Source organism: Marmota marmota, unplaced genomic scaffold, assembly GCF_001458135.2.
Source record: "Marmota marmota marmota unplaced genomic scaffold, marMar, whole genome shotgun sequence".
Classification (NCBI taxonomy): domain Eukaryota; kingdom Metazoa; phylum Chordata; class Mammalia; order Rodentia; family Sciuridae; genus Marmota; species Marmota marmota.
This window is the reverse complement of record NW_026000026.1, coordinates 21,750,674-21,771,235: the sequence shown is the minus strand read 5'-3', so window position 1 is coordinate 21,771,235 and position 20,562 is coordinate 21,750,674. Positions and strand designations below refer to the sequence as shown.

At 53.0% G+C, this 20,562-nt stretch overlaps 1 protein-coding gene across 9 annotated transcripts in view; it reads left to right on the top strand.

Moving 5' to 3' along the window:
- Positions 1 to 20,562, top strand: part of Dlgap4 (DLG associated protein 4) — a 189,908-nt gene that overhangs the window by 80,907 nt on the left and 88,439 nt on the right. For 6 of the 9 annotated variants that reach the window (XM_048810992.1, XM_048810987.1, XM_048810993.1 and 3 more), the window contains 2 exons: positions 12,953 to 13,101; positions 13,435 to 13,511. The exons of 2 other annotated variants lie outside the window; for them this stretch is intronic. The gene's annotated coding sequence lies outside the window, so the exon portion shown is untranslated. The remainder of the gene's footprint in view (positions 1 to 12,952; positions 13,102 to 13,434; positions 13,512 to 20,562) is intronic. One more of the 9 variants, XM_048810989.1, reaches the window with a different exon arrangement.

The window sequence follows — 20,562 nt, the reverse complement described above, 5'->3', positions numbered from 1 at the left end:
GTGCCGGGGTCCCTGAGGCTGGCTGGCTCCACAGGGTGGAAGCCTCCAAGCCCAGCACTTGCTGCCAGCTTAGGGGTTGCCATTACAAATGCAGCAATCTAGGAAGCCCTATTTAAAGGGCATCCTGCTGTGGGGACTCCTGCCCCCTGAGGGAGGAGGCAGCTCCCTGCAGAAAAAAGGTTGGGGCCCCAGGGTCCCTTCCCAAGTTGACTTTCTCCTTGCAGGGTAACCTCGGAGCAGCATCACGGAAGTGCAGTGGATGGGGCCACTCAAACAGACCTCCTTTAGATCTGATGTTCTTGAGTCTAAGAGAATGCCCAGAAGGCTCAGGCCCAGGGCTCCCCACCCTCACCCAACACCCAGGACTTGCACACACAGACGCCAAGACCCTGAGAGTATAGGGAGGAGTTCTAACCTTCTGGGATGATTCCAGGGCACACTGAAGACTTCTTGCACTGAAAACAGCTTCAGCCTCAGTTTCTTCATCTGTAAACCAGGAATTCTGTCCAGCCCGGCCTACTCTCCCAGGTGCTTGTATTCAGATGGTTCCGAGAGAAAGGGTGGCTTTCGTAAGCTGTGCCTTCTTTTTTCTTTAAATATTTTTATTACTTGTTGTTGGACTTTTATTTTATTTGTTTACTTACATATGGTGCTGAGGATCTTGAACCCAGTGCCTCTCACATGGTAGGCAAGTGCTCTACCACTAAGCCACAACCTCAGCCTTTTATGGGGGGGGGGGGGACAGGGGATTGAACTTGGTGCACTCAGCCACTGAGCCACATCCCCAGTCCTATTTTGTACTTTATTTAGAGACAGGGTCTCCCTGAGTTGCTTAGCGCCTCGCTTTTGCTGAGGCTGGCTTTGAACTCGTAATTGTCCTGCCTCAACCTCCTGAGCCGCTGGGATTACAGGCATGTGCCACCACACCCAAACTGTGCCTTCTTAAGGAATGACAACCCACCTGGTAACAGGAAGTTACCAGGTTATTTCTGTGCCTCCAGGAATCATTGCTGGAGGTACAGAGGAATAACCATCTTTATTCCCATGTTACAGGAAAGTAAATTGAGGCCTGGATCTGGGACATGACTTCTCTAAAGTGGTTTAAAGCTGATTTTCAAAACATCAGTGGGGAGGAAGGTCCCCAAGGAAAAGTCTGAGTTCCCTTGAAAGACACACCTGACCTCACAAGTTTCCCTGAGGTAGCCTTGAACCCTGCTCTCCATGAGTTCAAGGTCAGTGCATAGACTCTCACCCAAGAGCTTGTTAGAAAATGCAGGTTCTGGGATCTCACCTCATTTATATGTGAGTGGGCCCAGGTGATCTGACTCAGGTATCTGAGGACCCAACTTGAAAAGCATTGGGAAAAAAGAAAAAAAAAAGGAATAGGAAGAAACCAAGACTGTTCTACCCACAGCACAATTCGATTGACATTTACTAAAGACCCTCCAGCTATAAGCCCTGGGCTGACCTGTGCTAGGGACCCAGAGTGCATTGAGGGAGACACGAGTGGGAACTGGCATGACTCCTTCCTGCTACTTCTTTGCATTTACTCTGGTGTTCTATTTCTAACTCTTTGAGTTGGAGGCTTATCATATTCTTTGCAGTTGAAAGGAACGCGAAGAACGAGAGATGGGTAATCGAGAAATAAAAGACAGAGACCAGGCAGAGATACACACGAGAGTTTATTTGAGTTTACAGAGGCCATCTCTCTATAGGACAGAGAGGCACAACAGGCTTGAGTTCTGGGACTTTCATGGGGGAGGCTCGGAAATCAGAGCCAGGTGGGTCCTAATGTGGATGGTTAAGGGTTGAGTTGGTATGAGGGAGCGGTGAGGTGAGCCTTTCTCAGAAACTCCCTTGGGTGGGAAAGTAAAATTTTTTCCTTAAAATGGCGGCTTTCACTTAAGATGGCCATCCAGATGCTAAGCAAGGACCTTAAGCAGTCCTTTTTCTTTTCTAAATAAACAGGGCTATAAATATCTCTCTAGGTACTGCTTTAGTTGCACCCCACAAATTTTGATATATTTTCATTATCATACAGTTCTAAATATTTCCTGATTTCCCATTTGGTTTCTTCCCAACCCATGAGTTATTTAGAAGTATGTGTTTTTAAATTGTCAAACATACAAGTGATTTTTTACTATGCTATTGTATTGAGGCTATTGCATTATTTCTTTGATATTTGTTGAGACTTGCTTTGTAGTTCAAAACATGGCCAAGTTACATACATGTTTGAAAAGAATATGCATTTGCTAATGGTTGGGGTTAGAATAATCTGTGTTCTGAACGTTCAGTGACAATTCTGGTAAATTGGAGAGACTAGCCAAGGACTGTGGAAGCCAAGAGGAGACTCCTGGTCTAATCTGTGATTCTCAGGGAAGGCCTCCTACAGATGGCACTTCTTAAAGATATAAATGTTGGCCTGAAGGCAAGATGGGAAGGGCCTTCCACCCAGAGGGCACCGCCTGGACAGAGGCATGGAGGTAGGGAGTGACTCTCAGCAAAAATGGAAACAATGATAGACCTTTCTAGGAACCCAGGAAAGGGAAGATAAATCAGGTTGAGGTGGCAGGGTCAAGGGAGTGATGTTTATGAAAACATATTCCTAACAGCCACAGAGAAAAGAATGTCAGGTGGCAGAGCTGTGAGAGTCACAGTACTAACACCCGCTAAAATCTATTAAGCTTTTACTATTTACCTGGCACTGTTTCATGTTCCAGTGATTGACTCTTTAATCCCCTCAGCAGTTCTGTGAGGCAGATACGATTATCATCTCCATTTTACAGATGAGGCAATAGAATCCAGAGAGTTAAAGTAACTTGCCCCAGGTCACACAGCTCCATGTGGTAGAACCAGGACTTAAAGCCATCCAGATGCGGCCCAACTCTGGCTCTTACATTCTTAAATATTATAGGTTGGCTAGGTGGCATTCTGGGGAATAATCTGTGGTCCCCTGTGACCGGAGCTTAGACTCTCTGAGACAAGCAAGGCTGAAAAGCACAAGCTGGACAAGATGAAGGCTTTACCCTCAAGGGAATCAGGTTTCAGTGCTGACTTCTTACCACCTCTGTGACCTTGGGCAAGTCATTTCCACTTGAAGAGCCAGGTGGTCCTTATCAATAAAATAGGCCTGATGCCCCCACCCTGCCTGCCCCACATTCTGCATAAGGCTCAGAGAAGATCCTGCCTGTTTTGCAGTCTCTGAAGTGCTCTGCCTGTGTCAATGCTGGACCAATTCAGGGACAGCCCAGAACATCAGACAAGGAAACAGGGCTACCTCCTGCCAGCCATGGCAAGCCATGGGTAGGCCCTGAGCTGGAGAGAGGCAGGGAAGCCTGAATCCTTTGAAAACAAAACTGAAAAGAACCTCACAGATCTTTCATTTAGTTCTGTCAAATTCAATAAATATTTGTAAGAGTTGAACCTCTGAGCCAAGTTTCAGCTCATGATCCGATTCCAGTGCATAGAGTGCAGACTTGAGAATTCCAGGCCTTATCCTGCCAGTGAGAAAATGAGGTTTCGATTAGCTATGTCTGCCATGGGTGCCAGAAATATGGGGTAGTAAGCGTCCTATATCTGCCATTCAGGCTGGAGCCTGGGGCTCTCAAGGAGGCAGCACCGCCCCCTAGGGGCCATTTCTTGTTTTCGCAGTAATTGGGTTAGCTCTATTCGCGTTTACAGGGCAGGGACAGCCTCTCACCAGGAAGAACTGTCCCACCCGCATCCCCCAGGACTTTCTAACGTCTGCCAGCCATTCTCATCAAAAAAAAAAAAAAAAAGAAAAGAAATAAAGAAAAAATAAAAAAGACTTGTTTCAAATTCCTTGAGCCTGGAACCCCACTATATTTCGTAGACCAGCACGAAGGAGTTCCTGCCCACGGGAACACCCGGGAATGCACCTCACGCACACCCAGGGGAGGATGTGCCTGGTTGGCTCAGAACTTTGCCAAGAGCCGGTGGCCATTTTAGAAAGATCACCCCCTGTCCCTCGTGGAACTGATTCGTCTTTCTCTGTCCGCATTTTTAACTGTCACTGGTTCTGCATGTAGGTGCCCTCGTCTGCATGCTCCGTTATGCCGTCTGAGTGGGGGTTGTCCCAGCTCTTATGCCGCATAATATGTGTCATTGTATAAATTACTTCCTTCTCACTTCTTTATTTTTGCTAGGACTTTGTTATTATTTTTTTTTTTTAATTATGTGTGTAGGCAGGGAACATCTATGAATTTTATTTCGGGCGAGGAAAGGGGGGACATTACAAAATATTTGCCAGGACGATGGCATTTGGGGTCCAACGGGGTTGGGTGGGTTGGAGAGCGACCGTGACACCCCTCCTTCCATTCTCTCGGGGAAAGAGACGGGAGGGCCCGAGGCTAGCTTCCGCCCAGGGAAGGGGTAGGCGAACTTACAACTTACACTTCAGGAAGATCTGTCTCACTTTAGAGTGGCGGGGAACACGGGGACAGGAGACCAACGAAGGGCGGTGGCTGCGACCTACCGTGGGATGGAAACGAAGGCGCAGGCAGCGGCCACCGGGCTCCGGGGTGCTTTCTAGAGGAATCTGAGCAGCCACCTCGCTGGGAACCCCAGAGGAAATCAGGCCATCCCGCAGAGAGGCCAGACGGACTCCGCTGCCTCCCACCCCCATCCCCACCCCAGCACCCGGAGACCGCGCCCCGTCTGGCCAATCCGAGGCCCGGGGCCCAGCAAGCCCCCGCCCAACCCCGGTGGCAGAGGCTGCCGCTCCTTCAGAAAATGATGTGTCTGTTCCGAGAAACCAAATATCCTGCAATGAATCCAATTCGATTTCACAGGCACATGGAAACGCGATCCGTCTTAAGTGTCCTCTGCAAACCTCCAGCCGCAGATAAATATTTTATTCCATCCGGGCAGTCCCAGGCGGAATACCAAGCAGCACCCAGCTGCCTCCCCGCCCGGCCAGACTGTCCTGGCTGAGGAGAGCTCTGAGACGTAGCCCTAGTGTGACCTCTGGCAGGCCGCTTTTCCTTCCTGAGTTGGCCTGGCTTCATTTGCAAAAGGGGTTTGCGACACTCCCGCCCCCACCCCACAGTGCTGAGCAAGGAAGGACCGTTTTTATTCATCTGACATGTAGTCAACTGAGCAACTGCTATGTGCCAGCATCGGGGTTGGTGCTGGGGACCCAGCCTTGAAAAAGACAGGCCCATCCAGGGGTTGCAGAGCTCACAATGGGAGAGGAGGGGCAGAAAGACCACTTTTGACAGCCAAGTTTTGTAAGGAATGCACTCAGGCAAAAAAAAAAAAAAAAAAAAAAAAAAAAAACACCAGCAGAAAGGCCTATTATAGACCAAAGGGTCAAGGAAAGTCTTCCCCTCCTTCCCCAGGAGAACTTTTTGTCAAGATCTGAATTGGAAAAAGGTTTCCAGGAAGGTGGTTCAGCAAGGGCAAAGCCCTGAAGTAACCAAGTACTTGGTGAGTTTGAGGCTCAGGAAACCAGCATTGCTAGACCTAAGTGGGGAGGAGCTGGAGACAGGCAGGGCAAGGGTAGGGGACTGGGTTCCTGCTACACCTCTTGCTCAGCAAGGGAATTAAGAAACCATTCACAGCTGCAAATGAGTGGCAGGGTCATCAAGTCATTGTGTTTTGGGTCCAGATCCTTCCTGAGTTCTACTAATGGGAATTGGCTGGCAAAAAGCAACTAACTGGCTCTTACCCAGGGTGCTTCTCCACCTGAGCACAGTGGTTTGGGGTTCAAATCTCAGCTCCCCCACTTAGCAGCTGGGTGAGCCTTCTCTGGGCTCAGTTTCCTTCTCTATAAAATGAGGTGGAATTTCTTCTACCCAGCAGATCTGTTAAAGGGTCTAATGTATGTCAGGAGGATTGTATGCACCTAGCAAAAGACATAGTTGCTGTTACTACTATCCTCATCATTGCGTAACTCATTTGCTCCCTAGTGGCCCTCTGTTACCACCCACATCTTCCAGTGGCTCAGAGAGGGATGCAACTTACTCAAGGTCACACAGATGGTGGAAGAGCTGGAACTCAAAATCCTCCAGATTTTGTAGCTAGTGTTATTTCCTGTTTGCCACTCAGGTCTGTGATAATCTGGACCATGGTTTAAAAAGACAGCACAAAGTGGGTTAGAGCCCAGAGACTCATCCTCTGAGAGAAAAAGCCAGAGGGAGGGTGGCTTTGCCCAGGGCCGGGCAGCTGGCAGAGGAGGAGGCCAAAGGGCCATTGTGTGCTACTTTAACAGAACACTGCAGACTGGGTTACTTCTAATGAACAGAAATGTATTGGCTCACAGTTTTAGAGGCTGAGCAGACCAAGGTCAAGGGGCTAACATCTGTATCACACAGCAGAAGGAGGAGGAGGGCCCTCCTTGTGTCAGGCCCCACTTTCAAATAGCATCACAGTGGAGTTTTGGAGGGGACAAACATTCAAACCAACAGGACACCATTCCTGCAAGGCCAGCCCAGAGCACAGGGAGTTTATATCTTCTGTTATCCCAGAGGGCATGAGGAGAAGGACTGACTGAGCTCCCCAGGGGTGGATCCAGCCGGCTGCTTCACCAGGTCCTGAGCCACCGTCCGTCCCTGGAAGTACACAAACAAGAGCCAGCAAGTTTCCACAGGAGATTCCTACTTCTTATCTATTACTGCAAAAATTACCCCCAAATTTATCAGCCTAAAGCAACAATAGATATTTATTACCATATAGTTTCTGTGGGTCCGAAATCCAGAAACAGCTCGGCTGGATGGTCCTGGCTCGGGATCTCTCATTAGGTTGCTAATGTCAGCCAGGGCTGCAGCCACCTGAAGGCTTGATTGGGGCTGGAGAATTTGCTTCCAAGCTCACATACAGAGCTGGTGGCAGTTCTACATGGGGCTTCTCTAGCAGGGGAGCAAGAGACTCGAGAATAAGATGACAACTGCAATGTCTCCTTTATTTGTTCATTTGTTTATTTTTATTTTTACACACTTGGGATTGAACCCAGGGGCACTTTATCACTGAGCCATATCCCCAGCCCTTTTTGTTTTTGATTTTGAGACGGGGATTCACGAAGTTGCTTAGAGCCCCACTAAATTGCCCAGGCTGGCCTTGAACTTGTGAATCCTCCTGCCTCAACCTCCCAAGTTGCTGGGAATAATTACTGCACCAGCTGCAATGTCTTTTATAACCTAGCTCTGAAAGTAGTGTACTGTCAAGTCCACAATATCCTCTAATTGCACAGGTCAACCCTAGTGTCCCTCTGGGAGGGGACTGACTAGGCAGGAGTGTGAATGCCGGAGAACTGCTGGAGACCATCCTGGAGTCTGTCATCACAAGACTGGGCTATGAAACTTGAACTGTGCCTTCTGCCTCAGGTGACCCCTCCCCACCTCAGTTTCCCCAGTGTACCATGGAGTTGGAGCTGGGGGCTCCTGAGCTCCAGCAGGTCCGTGGTAGGGTGAACTCAACATTAGCACCTCAGGTGGGGGCACCAGGGACAGGGATATGGAGGGGACAGTAGAGGCCCATGGTCACCCCAGCATTCCTAGGGACACAGAGGTAGGCCGCAGGATGTTCCCTCAGAGAGTACCATCCCCCAGCACCAGGCCACCTCTGCTGTATCTTGGGCAGACCAGCTACAACTGTCACCATCTCTCTGTTCCCAAAAACGCTGCACATAGCTGGGATCCCATCTTCCAGAGTGGTTTTTCTGAGCGCCCCTACACAGCAGTGCGTGAGGGGGCAGACGTGAGGGGAGTGGGGAGGATTGGGTGTGCATTGGTGGAATTTCTGGGCGTGACACTGGTGTCCCCACAAGGAGCCCAGCCTAGCTCACAGGAGGTATTTACAAATGTTGATGGATGAATGAATGAACAAATAAAACAGACAGTGAGGTGCCCCCAGCCCCACAGGGCCCACGACAGTTCATCCCTGCTCTGGCAGGTTCTGCATGGCCCAGAGTTCCTGGTGCTGGAGATGGCTGGCAATGCCAGTGAGCAGAGCAAGGAGAGCCTTTGTGGGGGTGACGGAAGCTGGGCCTGCTGCAGCCCCCCGGGTGGACAAGGTCAGTGGAGGCCGAGAACACACAGCAGCCTGGGGGAGGGCCACCTGGGGAGACCATGTGGGGTGGTGATGCTGCTGCGGCACCAGCAGGAGCCAGGGACCAGGGCCCTTGACCGGGAGCTGGAGTGGTTCCTTACTAAAGGAGCACGTGGGTGGAGGCAGGAGGGGTGGAGAGGGGTCAGGAGCAGGGCCTGGGTTTGAATCCCCACTCTGTGACCTTGACAAGTTACCAGCCCCTGATGCGTCGGTCCCCTCATCTGTAGACTGTAGTTCACCTTCATGGGGCCACTGGAGGTGAGGACCGGCTCATATATGCCCGCGCTGGGAACAGGCTGTGATGGATACACACTGAGGCTGAGCGCTCTGGCCGTCCTGTGCACACCCTGGGGAGGCTGGGGCGTCGCTGGAATACCACAGGGGGTGTCCCAGCGGGTGCACACCGGTGCGCAGCAGCAGGGGAGGGTTGCTATTTTTTGAGCGCGTCCTGGGCATGTGCTATTTTAATAACAACGAGGAATGGGGCTGGGCCCGTTGGGCCAGAGCTGGTGAGGATCCACCTGCACTGAGGACAGGGCGGGAACAGGGCTCGATGGCCTATTAAATGTGGGGAAGGGGGGAGGGTGGCAAAAGGACACCCCAAAGTTGACACACCCACATCAAAACATCCGGGCTCACAGGTGCTCCCAGCTGGGGGCCTGGGGTGGGGGACCAGGAAACTGTAGCAGGCTAGTCCCTGAGAGAAGGGTGGAAGGTAGGCACAGCCTGGGGGCTCGGCCTCCTCAGAGGTGCTCAGACAATGAGCAGAGCCACGATGGGGTGTGTCGGGGGCACCCACAAGCTCAGCCTGAAGGTGGCTGTTAGAAGCTGGGACCGCCATGGTTGCTCAGCCCCTGTGCCACCCATCCAGCCCCTCACCTTGGCATGGAGTTGGGTGGAGGTAAAAAGTTCATCCAGAGGTCACGGTAGATGAGTCACCCTGCTCCCGAGACACAGATGCTTGTCTCATTCAGAGGACTGGGGAGGGTGACGGGCACCTCCCAGGGCTGGCCCAGGGCTGGCCCGCTGGCGTTGACTCCCCTCTTAAAAGTGGGTGTGTGGCTCATGGCAGGGTGACTGATGCTGTGGATGGCTGCGACCCTTGAACATCGTAATCACCAAGTCCTGTGCGTGACCCCTCTGCCCATCCCTGGAAGATGAGGGGCAGGACTCAGTCTCCTTCACCTAAAGACCCCTGTTCCAGCCAGCCCCAATCTCTGAGAGTCGGAGGCCCACAGATTGGCAGGGGTAGCCTGAGAGCACATGGTGGGTTAGGGCAGAGTGGGGTGGAGAGCAGCAGGGAGCCCGCAGGAATCCAGCAGGCCCAGGTGTGAACCCTAGCTCTGCTACTTGACAGTCAAATTCCTTACCTCTGAGCCCTCGTCTCCTCGTCTTTGAATAATAATTATTAATTCTTTGGTCTTAGAGTTCCGGGGAGGTAAAGTGACATCCTTTGTTAGAGGTGCCGGTGCCCAGGAGACCCTCAGTGAGTGGTGTTCCCCTTTAAAATGTGGTCCCCAGTGATCGTTCTGCATTGTTTCAGTCATTCATTCATCTGGCTTTTATTAAGCATCTGCTGTATACCAGACCCTGTGCTGGGGATGCAGACATGACTCAGAAATGTCTTTGCCCTCAAGGGGCTCAGAGTGGGAAAGAAGATTCTGGAGCTGCTGGAGGGGTGACTGGAGCACTGGGTACCCCCAAGGGTCAGAGAAATACTGGTGAAGGAAGTGGCATTTGGGCTGGGCACTGGGATAACCCGGAGTTCCCTTGTCAATCAAGGGAAAGAACATGACAGGAGAGGAAGTGGCAAGGGGGCATCTGGATCATCAGGGTGTGTCCAGGAGCCCCAAAGAGCCCTTTGTGTGTGGCTTCCAGGAGGGAGGCTTTTGAGGAGGGGGAGGCAGGGACAGCCCTGGGGCCCAGGTCAGGGTGGGTTTAGGGCTTTCCTCAAGACCCTGAGACAAGGAAGTTCATTGGGGAGGTGTTCTCTGGAAGTGGGGAGGGGAAGAAAGGGGGTCAGGAAAGGATTGTGATCCAGGCAGCTGCCACTGTGGACAGCAGGGCTCAAGCCTACCAGGGATCCCCGGAAAACCCCAGAACACACAGCCCAGGAATACAGACGCTGGGTGTTCATCCCCCAGCTCCGTTTGCCTTTGGTTGAGGGTGGCCCCTAGGGACCTCAGCTCCCCAGGGTCCCCGCTTTCCCTGGGCATAGCCAAGCTTGCTCCTATAGGGAGAACCACGGTTGGCAGTCTTTTGGGGGTGCGGGTGCAGCTCCCACAGCATCTGCTATAGGCTTTGTCCTTCCTTTGCCTCTTAGGGAAGAGGGGCCAGCAAATGCCTGTGTCTAGGGGAACCCACCCATCCTCATGAAGAGTTAGGAGCCCCCTGGAGAGGACTCCCCCTTCCCCAGGCCTCCAGGGCTGAGGCACTGTCCAGGGGCCCCTGGGTCAGGGCAGGCCCACTCAGAAGCCTCTGACAGCTCCCAGGAGATGGTTCGTTATTTTTTTTTTAAATAAATTTTTGCAATTAACAGTGTATTTGCACAGATCAAGATTCTTAGGACTAAATGCAATGTCATATCCTGGATTGGATGCTGAAACAGAAAAAGGACATTAGTGAAATTGGTGAAAACCAAATAAAGCCTAGAGTTTAGTTAATAGTAATGTACCAATGTTAATTTCCTAGTTTTGACAAATGTACCATTGTTATGTAAAATGATAACATTAGGGGAAACCAGGTGAGGGTTATGCAGGAACTCTCTGTACTGTCTTTGCAACTGGAAATAATCTAAAATGATTCCAAAATAAAGGTTAATTTTTTTCTTTTTAATTCTAAAGAAACAGATTAAAAAGTCCCCATCCTACCCTTTCTCCCACCCACCCTGTTCCTAGTTTCTCGGGGACCCGTCCACATATAAACAACTATGAATAATATCCTTTGCCCTCTCTTGTGGACAGTAGGTGCCATACTGCAGCAAATGCCCTGGGTGCCCTGGCCCTGCTGCCTCCAACTCACCCTTCTGCTGTATGCCCACTGCTTCCTTCTGGAAGCACCTGGAACCTTCCAGCAAAGGGCTTTCTTTCAGCCTGAATGAGGCTGGTGAATGTGCTGGGTAGTTAAGTCCCAGGAGCAGCCCTCAGCCATCGTGGAAGGAAGCAAAGAATATCAACCCCGGGCTCCCTTGCCCCTCAGGGGAACAGCTCAGATTCATATTCAGCCTGTTGAGCAGCGTCCCCGCAGCCTGGAGCCTCTGTGCCCAAGCTCAGCTGTGCAGCCTCTCTTTCCTACCCCACCCCTAGCTACCCCACTGTGCTCTGGGAACCACCTCCCCAACAGACTCAAGTTCATGTCTAGAGGTCTGCTTCTTCGAGAACCAAACCAAGACAGTTACTGTGCCCTGTTCTGTTCCTCGCAGTTCTCATGACAGGCAGTTTGGGAGCGCCTAACTGCCTAGCCTTCCAGAGTGTGCAGGTCACAATTTACCCAATCCCCCAATGTACAGACGTTTGGGTCATTTTTAGGCTTTTGCTATTATAAACATTTTAAGAAAAAAATATCCACAAAAGCCCCCACCATTCCTGGCTGCCCTGTGGTAAGCTACTTCCCTCCACCACGCCCTTCCGCCATGTTGTTCTGCCTCACCTCAGGCCCAAATCAACGGAGCCAACCCACCATGGACTCAAACCTCTAAAAATGTGAGCCAAAATAAACCTTTTTTTTTTTTCTAAAAAAGAGAAAAGAACCCCACACAAGCCAGCCTGGAGCAACTTATCAAGGCTCTGTCATAGAAGAAAGAAAAGGAAATCCCCTCACGTCCGTCACTCCCCATGTGCATGAGGCAAGGCAGCTGGGTGGTTAGTTCCTAGAAGTGGAATTCCCGGTGCAGTGGCCTCCCAGGTCCTGCTCTATCCCAACGGCTGATGGCCTCCAGTTTAAATTTACTCCAGGCAACTTGCCCCAGGCACCTGGCCCTCCCCTTCCAAGCCCACGCTCACCCCAAGGCCTACTTTCTGTCCCCTAATCCTCCCTGCCTCTCACCCTTGACCATGAATTTGTCTGCTTTTCCCATTTAGAAAAATAAATGCTCTTTCCTAAACCTTGACCTGTTGAAATCTAACTTGTCCCCGAGATCTGGCTGAAATGCCACCTGGTCTGGGGAGTCCTCCTGGTGCTCAGTCTGACTCTCTCCCTTGGCTGGGCTCACCCTGGCTGGGCTGCTTCCTGGGATTTGTTGTTCTGTGTTGTCTAATGGCTGTGTGTATTTCTGCCTCCTGCACTTGGCCCCAAGCTCTTGAAGGGCTGGGACCATGTGAGTCAGAGCAGGCCCCATAAATGCTGGAGGAATTGAATTAAATGTGCTGGCGATCGCTGCCTTCTGATCATTTTGTTCTGCTGTTTGCCAGCTCGACCTTCCAGGACGGTCCCTCAGTCGGGGCTGGAATAGAACAAGCCAAAGCAGGTGGCCTCTGGGGTCCACCTGCCCCACAGTCAGTGCTCTGAGGTCAGAGGGCAGGCCCTGTGTCCCCTGCATGACCCTCTCCTAATGGTCCTCTCCCAGCCAGATGGTGGGTGGTTTGGGGGAGCGAGGAGTTAGAGGTTGTGTCCCCTGAGCGCAGCCCAAGCCTGGAGCTATGTGAGGTGGTGGAAAATTGGCTGTGTTTCCTGAAAGTGGAGAGGCAGTGCAGGTAGGCAGTGCAGGCTCTGGAGCCAAACAGCCTGGGTTCAAATCCCAGCTCTGGCACTCATGTGACCTTGTGCAAATCATTTCTTTCTGGGTCCCAATTCTCTCTCTATAACACTGAAACTAATAAGACCCACTTCAGATGGCCGCCAGGGGCGTCCACGAGGTCATTCATGGCAGGTGCTCCTGTTCATGCAGGAAGCACAGCATAAGAAGCTTCAGAGACATCCTGGCTCACAGGCTCCGGGGTTCCTGTAACGACCCAGCTCCTCTTTACTGAGCACCTGCCAGAACCTTCACTGGGTACTCTGCACACACCCTCACTGAGGCTCACGGATGCCCTGCAGGTGAGATATCTTTTTAAATTTAAAAACGACACACATAAAATGTGCCGTTTGAACCTGTTTGAAGTTAGAATTTCGCGCATTAAGAATCTTCCTGTGCTGTGCACCCATCCCCCACCCTCTGTTCCAGAACTCCCTCCTCACTCCTAACAGAGACCTCACACCTGTGACAGTCACTGCCCACCGGCTCCTCCCAGCCCCTGGAAACTGCTAATCCCCTCGGGGTGTCTTGTTGGTTTGCAGTGCTGGGGACTGAACCCGGAGCCTCAGCCTGCTGGGCAAGGGCTCTACCACTGAGCGACACCCCGGCCTTTTCATTTTTTTGTTTTGAGACAGGGTCTCACAAAGTTGCTGAGGCTGGCCTTGAACTTGCTATCTTCGTGCCTCAGCCACCGGAGCAGCTGGGATCACAGGTATGTGCCCCACGCCCAGCGTGATCTACTTTTTGTCCTGTGGATTTGCCTCTCTGGACGTGTCGTGTAAATGGGATGGTACCGTCAGTGCTTTCTGTGTCTGTCTTCTGTCACTTAGCCTGGTGGCCTCAAGGTTCTTCCCTCTGGTAACATGTATCAGGACTTCATTTCTTTTTATGGCAGAATAATATCCTACTGCGTGGCGAGTGGAGCATCCAGACTTCTCAGGGGAGGAAACTGGCTCAGAGAGGTCCCCCCACTGGGCAGAGTGGAGCGACATTTATCCCAGCTTGGATGGGGTCCAAACCTGGTCTCTTCCCCCCCCCTTTCAGCACCACTGGTGGCCAGTGCTGTCCCACTTGCCCCCTCACAAGGCCCCACACAGTTGGGAGCATCGTTTTCATTTTCAAACAGAAACCTGAAATGGAGGAGTGACTGGCCTAAGGCCACAAGATGAGTTAGTGGACTAGATGTCCCAGCCCCTCTAGCACCACAGCAAATTCTGCTTTAAAATGGCAGCCAAAGGGGGCCTGGAGTCCAGCCAGACCCTGCTAGGACAGGAAGATCAGTGTCTGCCCCTGTCCCCTTCCCAGCCCACAGCTGCCCCGGGAGCTGTCCATGAGGCTGACAGGCACCCGCTCTGCCGCTGTGGCCAGCTGCCCCTGCCAGCCCTGCTCAAAGGCCTCAGGAGCATCCACCCCAGGGTCGCTTTTGACTTTTATTCATCAGCAAAAATTTCTGCCAGCCAGCACCGCCCCAAGGTGGCCTGACTCTGGCTTTCCAGGGGGGCTATGGTTCTCGGGCAGTCGTGACACCAGAGCCCTCCTCGGCCTCCACCTGGTGTGTGACCTTGATCGAGCCAGTCTGCGCCCACTTAGCAAAGGGAGCACAGGAGCTGGGACAGGACGTGACAGGTTTGGAGCTGAGCAACCTCCACAACCCAGAGGCTGGAGAAAGGCTTCTGTGGGGACTGCAAAGGGTGGAGACCCCATCCCTGTCCCCCTCCAACTCCATGCGGAAGCCATGTTCTAGGCCCACGATGTCCCCAGAGCAGGCTGCGCTTAGGCAAATGGCCTATCTGCACTGTCCCTATGGTCACTAACCAGACATGGCCATTGAGTACTTGAAATGTGGCTGGTATGACTGAACTTTTCTGATTTAATTCTCTTAAATCTAATTAACGTACAGCAGGTCTAGAAGATTGGGCCCTGGAAGCACATGAAGGAAACAGGGCCACTCAGAAAGTGCCTGCGGCCTTTGTCGGTGTCAGACCTCCAGTGAGCTCTGGCCTAGGAGTCCACTGCAGATGGGCTGGGCAGGTGCTTCTGTCCCCCTTGATTGTCCTGGAAACACTACCCCTGCCCCCTTAGGTTCCTGGAGCCCACATTCTGGAAGCCCACGTCCCAGGCCTCCTCTTGCAGCAGCAGGACTTTCCCCAGCACCCCCCAGGGCGAACGCCAGAAGGAGCTGGAGCAGGGCAGGGGGCTTGGAGGAGGCCCGGAGGTGGAGGGAGGGAGCTGGCCGCCAGCATCATCCTGTCACCCTCTTGTCCCCCCAGATCAGGCTCTTCCTAGGTAAATGTGTGGTGACCCTGATTCCTCTAGGATTGAGAGGGTCTTTGCTCAGGAATCCAAGGAAGACGCTCAGACCCAACCCATTCACACCATCTCGGCCGCAGACCCTCTTCCTCTGCCCTGTGTCCCACAGTCCTTCCTGCTTGGAGTGACGTATAGTCCCTCATCCAAACCATGACACTTTTGAGAATGAACAGCAGTAACCACAGGGAACTCCAGGACCACAGGCAGAACACAGGCAGGCCAGGATGTGTCACCCTCTTCATGTGGCAGCATTGAGAGTGCCAGCTCTCTGCAGGGTCCTGGCTTCTGGTTCAGAGGGAGACTTGGGGCAGCCGGTGACTCCTCAGGATGGCAGTTCCCATCATGAGTGAGGCCAGAGGGGGATTTATCCCCCATTTTCAAGGTTAGGGAAGACGTCTTGGATGAGGATGTGTCTCCTCTGAGCTTCAAGGTGTCAAGCAGGGAAGGAGGCTGGGGACAGTGTTTTCAGGAAGGTCCTGGGGAACAGAAACACCTGCCCGCCCATCTGCAATGCAGACATGGAGAAGCCAGAAAGGCACACGGAGACAACCAACCCCTTCTCTCCCATTGGGCAGCTCAGATCCTCTCCAGCTCCCTCCCTCTGACTACCTCATTCATTAAGCAGCTTTTTTTTCCCTTGTGGTACTAGGGATTGAGCCCAGGAGTGCGCGACAATGAACTACATGCCCAGCCCTTTTTATTATTTATTTTGAGACAGGGTCTCACCAAGATGCTGAGATGCTCTTGAACTTGAGATCCCCCTGCCTTAGCCTCCAAAGTGCATCACCATGTTTGGCTTCATTGAGCAACTTTCTGTTGTGCACCTACTATGTACCTGCTCTGTGCTTGGCACCAGGGATACAGTGGAAAATGAAACAGACATGTGGTTCCTTGTCTCTCAGAGCCCACAGAGCATGGAAGACATTAATCAAGAACATAAGGAACAAAGCAACGTAACTAGAGACCCTGATAAGTGTTTTGAAGGAAATCATTGAGAGCGTTTGGAGACAGCAGGATGGGATGGAGGAACCTCCTTAGAGGCAGGTCAGGGGAGGCCTCTGAAGAAGTGATATTTGAATGAAGACTTTAATCAATAGAAGCAGCTAGGTGTATAAAGAGTTCAGAGGGAAATGTTCAAGTAGGGGGACAGCATGGGCAAAGGTCCTGTGGCCACAGGGAGGTGGGGATGCTGGAGAAAAAAACTAATGAGATCAGCATGGCTGAGTGAGGATGAGGGGACTTTCACGGATTTAGAGGAACTGTGTAGGGATCCCATCTGGCTTTTTCAAGGACAACTTTATGATCGGCCTCCTTAGGCTCTTTGTTCTGAGGGTCTAGGAGCCTCTCAGTCCTCGCCTCTGTGTTTCCTCACAGATGAGTGCTGAGCAAAACCTCAGCTGAGGCCAAGCAAGTTTAAATGGGATGTGGTCACAGATCGAGGTCCCTACTGTGCTCCTCACCCTCAAATCTGTGCCCTTGCCCCAAGGAGCTGCAGTGGCCACATCCTGGGCTCATGTAGAGTCCACGCTCAGGAAGGGCCCAGGAATCCTGCTGTAACTGGATGCCTCCAAGCAGCCGAGGGACCCACAGCAGGGTCTGTGTCAGTCACACGTCCTGGGCAGCCAGTGCCTACAATCTGGTCAACCAGACAACCAGCTGACTGAATGTCACGCTTTTCAAACAGTTGCCATGGGCACAAACTTAGGCTGGAAACAAGTCAGACCTTGACTTTGTCAGAACGAGAGCCTGGGAGCTCAGCGGTGGGAGTCCACCCCTCCCGGCTGGTGACGTCACCACCAGTTTCTCCTCCAACACGGGAGCTTTAGTGACCTGCTCCTAGCCCAGCCGTACGACACACGTGTGTTCTCACGTCTTTCAGAGGGTAGGGAGCCCAGAAGCCACCCACTGCTCGGCCTAGGATCCCTCAGGACACTACAGTCGAGTTGGCAGCTGGGACTGGGCCCTCTGAAGTGGCCTCCTAGGTGGCTCACCCACGTGGCTGGCAGGGCAGGGCTGGCGGCCTCAGCTCCTCCCACACGTACCCCTCCTTAGGGCGCTGAGCACCTACCACCACAGGGCAGCCAACTTGCCCCAGAGAGCAAAGCAGAAGGTGCCATGGCTGTCCTGACCCGGACTCAAGCCACACCCAGTCATTTCCACAGCACCCTGTTGTCCCACAGGCCGCCCTGGTGGTGCATGAGGACGTGCCTCCTGGAGGTGGGCATCCCCGGGACGAGGTGGAGGCGTGGGCTTACCTCCCCCCAGCCAGAGCTGCCTCACGCCCAGCGTGCCCCAAAGTTGTGCCCACGGTCGGCCCTCAGGGCAGGTCCTTAGGACTGGCTCGACTAGGAAACCTCCCCTCCACCTGGTTTCCTGGCCGCCGAGGCATGCCCCACTCTGTCATTTTACACAATCTTTAGGAACATCTACCTCATCCAGGCCCTGTGCTGAGTGCAGCGCACCCGTTGTGCTGTCCTGGGCCACTGAGGGCACGCATCTGGTGAGATGGCAGCGAGGGACTTTGGGACTGTTGGTCAGTCGGTCGAGGTGGCCTCTCTGGAGGCAGCGGTGAGCTGAGGCCCAGATGAAGTGAAGGAGAGTCGTGTGGGTCGGCGGCCAGAGCAGGAAGGGCAAGAGTGGGAACTAGTGAGCCACGTTCAAGGACAGACTAAGGCCCCAGGGAGAGCGGGTCGGCACAGGGCCGAGAACGGCCAAGGAGAAGCTGGCTTTCCTCCCAGGCCCGGGAAGGACCTGGGTGAGAGGGGGTGCAGGCCCGGCCCCTGGTGTGCTGAGGGGTGGCGGGACGTGGGGAGTGCTGGGGACATGCTGAAGGCCACGCTGGCCGTGAAGTATCTGTTGCTCACGGGACGTGGGTGAGAGCCAGGGTGGGTGTGCGTCCTGCGGGTCTGGGCCGAGCTGGAGAACAGGGTTGTCAGACGCTGGCCTGGGCAGGCTGCAGGAGCAGCAGGCGGGGGGGGGTCACGTACTCCATCTGGGGCTGCCAGACATCCAGGGTGACATGTCACTCAGGAGTTAGAGAGATGAGTCTGGTGTTCGAGAACAAGATTGGGCAGAAGATAGGAGTTCAGGAGTTGTCAGATACAGGTGGCGTTGAAAGCCTCCTCAGGGAGAGATCAGCGGAGGGAGGGTGTGCCGAGCAAGGAAGAGCACCTCTAGCCGGGAGGGGTGTCTGGGGAGAGGCAGCGAGAAGTGGAGCAAGAGCTGGAGAGGAGGACAGGGGGCGTCCAGAGACAAGGCACGGCTCAGCCTGCCCCTGCCTTCCTTCACCCCTAGCCCAGGCAGCACCAAGCCCTGAGCCCCACAGAACTTACCTTTGCCCTTCCGCACATCATGTAGAGGTTCCTACATGGAACACTCAGCCGTTCCACTCCTTCATTTCCAGACCTCATCACTCAGTGCACACCACCATGATCCACTATACTTGCCCATCTCTCCTTCACTGACAGAGCTCAGCATGGAGCAGGTCTCCCCTCCCTTCATTTAGACTCTACCTCTGTTAATGCAACCTTAGACAGAACCAACCTCTCAAAGAGCGGCAAATAGAGAAGATATAAGTTGTGAATGGTTAAAGGACCTGAACTGGTTAAAGGAAAGAGCTGTAAAGAGGGAAGCACAGTGTGTAATGTCTGAAAAAATGATTTGGGGTTAGGTCGATGTGGGTCTTGTTTGCCGCACCAAGGAGTTTGGACTTGAGGAAGGAAGAGGGGGCCCGCAGAGAGTTCTGAATCAGGGTAATGATGCAGCAGGTGAGTTGTGCTTCTGGAAGAGCCATGCTGGGTTCTGTTCCTGGCCTTGTCCCTAATTAGTGTTCGCTGGCCTGCTCTGGCTCCAAGTCAAGGTGGGGCGGGGGGAGGCCCTGTGCTGAGGCAGGTGGTGAGTAGCTGCTGCAGGCACAGAGGCACCGCGGAGCAGAGAGGCCTCCCGAGGCACAGCTCCGCTGGGTCCTCCGCGATTCCACGATTCCACGAGGGCAATGAGGCTTGTATTAATGAGAGGCAATTACCGGCACCCGGACGGCCTAAGTATAGCTCATTGACAAAGGCAGCCCGCTGTGCTCCGCAGGTCAAGGCTGCCTATTTTAAGACCTCCCCAAAGCTGAGGCTCCTGCCACCCCTGAGTGGGGTGACAGAGGGGTTGGCGCCCAGCGAGCCAGAAGCCCCACCTGAGGGAACCAGAGTGACGACACTCAGACCATCTTCACACAAACCCCCGCTGCCTAGAGGGGGACACTGAGGCTCAAAGCAGGGAAGGGACTAGCCAGTGGCTACAGCAAGAAAAGAGCAGAGCCAGGATTTGAATCCAGGTCCCTGTGCTGTGCAGCTGCCTCCACCTGAAGCCTTGGGCTGTCCCCAAGAGCACAGCAGAAGGTGGGGAGGAAGGGGTGGGGACTGGCCTTGATCAGGCACCAAAGTGCCACAATTCGTCCTCAATATAATCTTGAGAAGTAAGATCATCTTGCCCATGTCATAGAAGAGGAAACTGAGGTTCAGAGGGAATCATAAGACTGCCAAATGTTCTGCAGGGAGGAAGCAGAGAAGTGGAATCCACTGCCATCGTGCCTCAGCAGGCTCCCCAGGAAGCCTGGAGGACCTGAGATGTTCCCAGGAAGCCTCAGGATGCACACAGGGGGAGATGCAGAATCGGGCAGGGGAGGCGGCGGGCCTCACTGCCGTCACAGAGTCACTCAGGACGAAACGGGCGAGCTACCCATCCTAGTGCCCAAGCAACCACCAGTGATGGGATCAGGCTGCCCCTGGGAAAGGAGCGGAGCCCTGGAGAGGCATCTCTCCTTTGGCTGAGAGCATTGTGCGGCAGGAACGTGGCCGAGAACAGTGGTCTTAGCAGCCAGGAGCTGGAGAGCATTAGTCCGAGGGGACCTGGGTGGCCACAAGGCATCCCCTGCAAGTTCGTCTCACTCCACCCAGGGAGCCCTCAGCAACATGGACTCAGTTTCTTTGTGGAACTATCAGGCCAGGGGGTGCTGGGGGAGAAAGTCCCTCAGGGTTAATGAGGCAGGAAAGAGCAGGTAAGTGGTCCCACCCGGGGAAAGGAAAACACCACCCAGAATCTGTAGGTCCAGGTGCGGTGTAGAGACGGCTGAGGTAGGGTGTCTCAAGTTTGAGCCCAGCCTGGGCAACCTAGTAAGACCCTGGCTCAAAAGAGAAAATAAAAGGGCTTGGGATGTAGCTCGGTAGTAGAGTACCTACCCCTGGATTCGATTCCCAGTACCAAAACAAACAACAACAACAAAAAAAAAAAACCTATACGGACAGAATAGAAGAAAATATTTGCAAATCATATATATGAAAAAGATTTAATATCCAGAATATATAAAGAACTCCTCAAACTCAACAACAAAAATGGCCAACAACCCAATTATAAAACAGGCAGAGGACTTCAATAGACATTTCACCAAATAATTCATACAAATA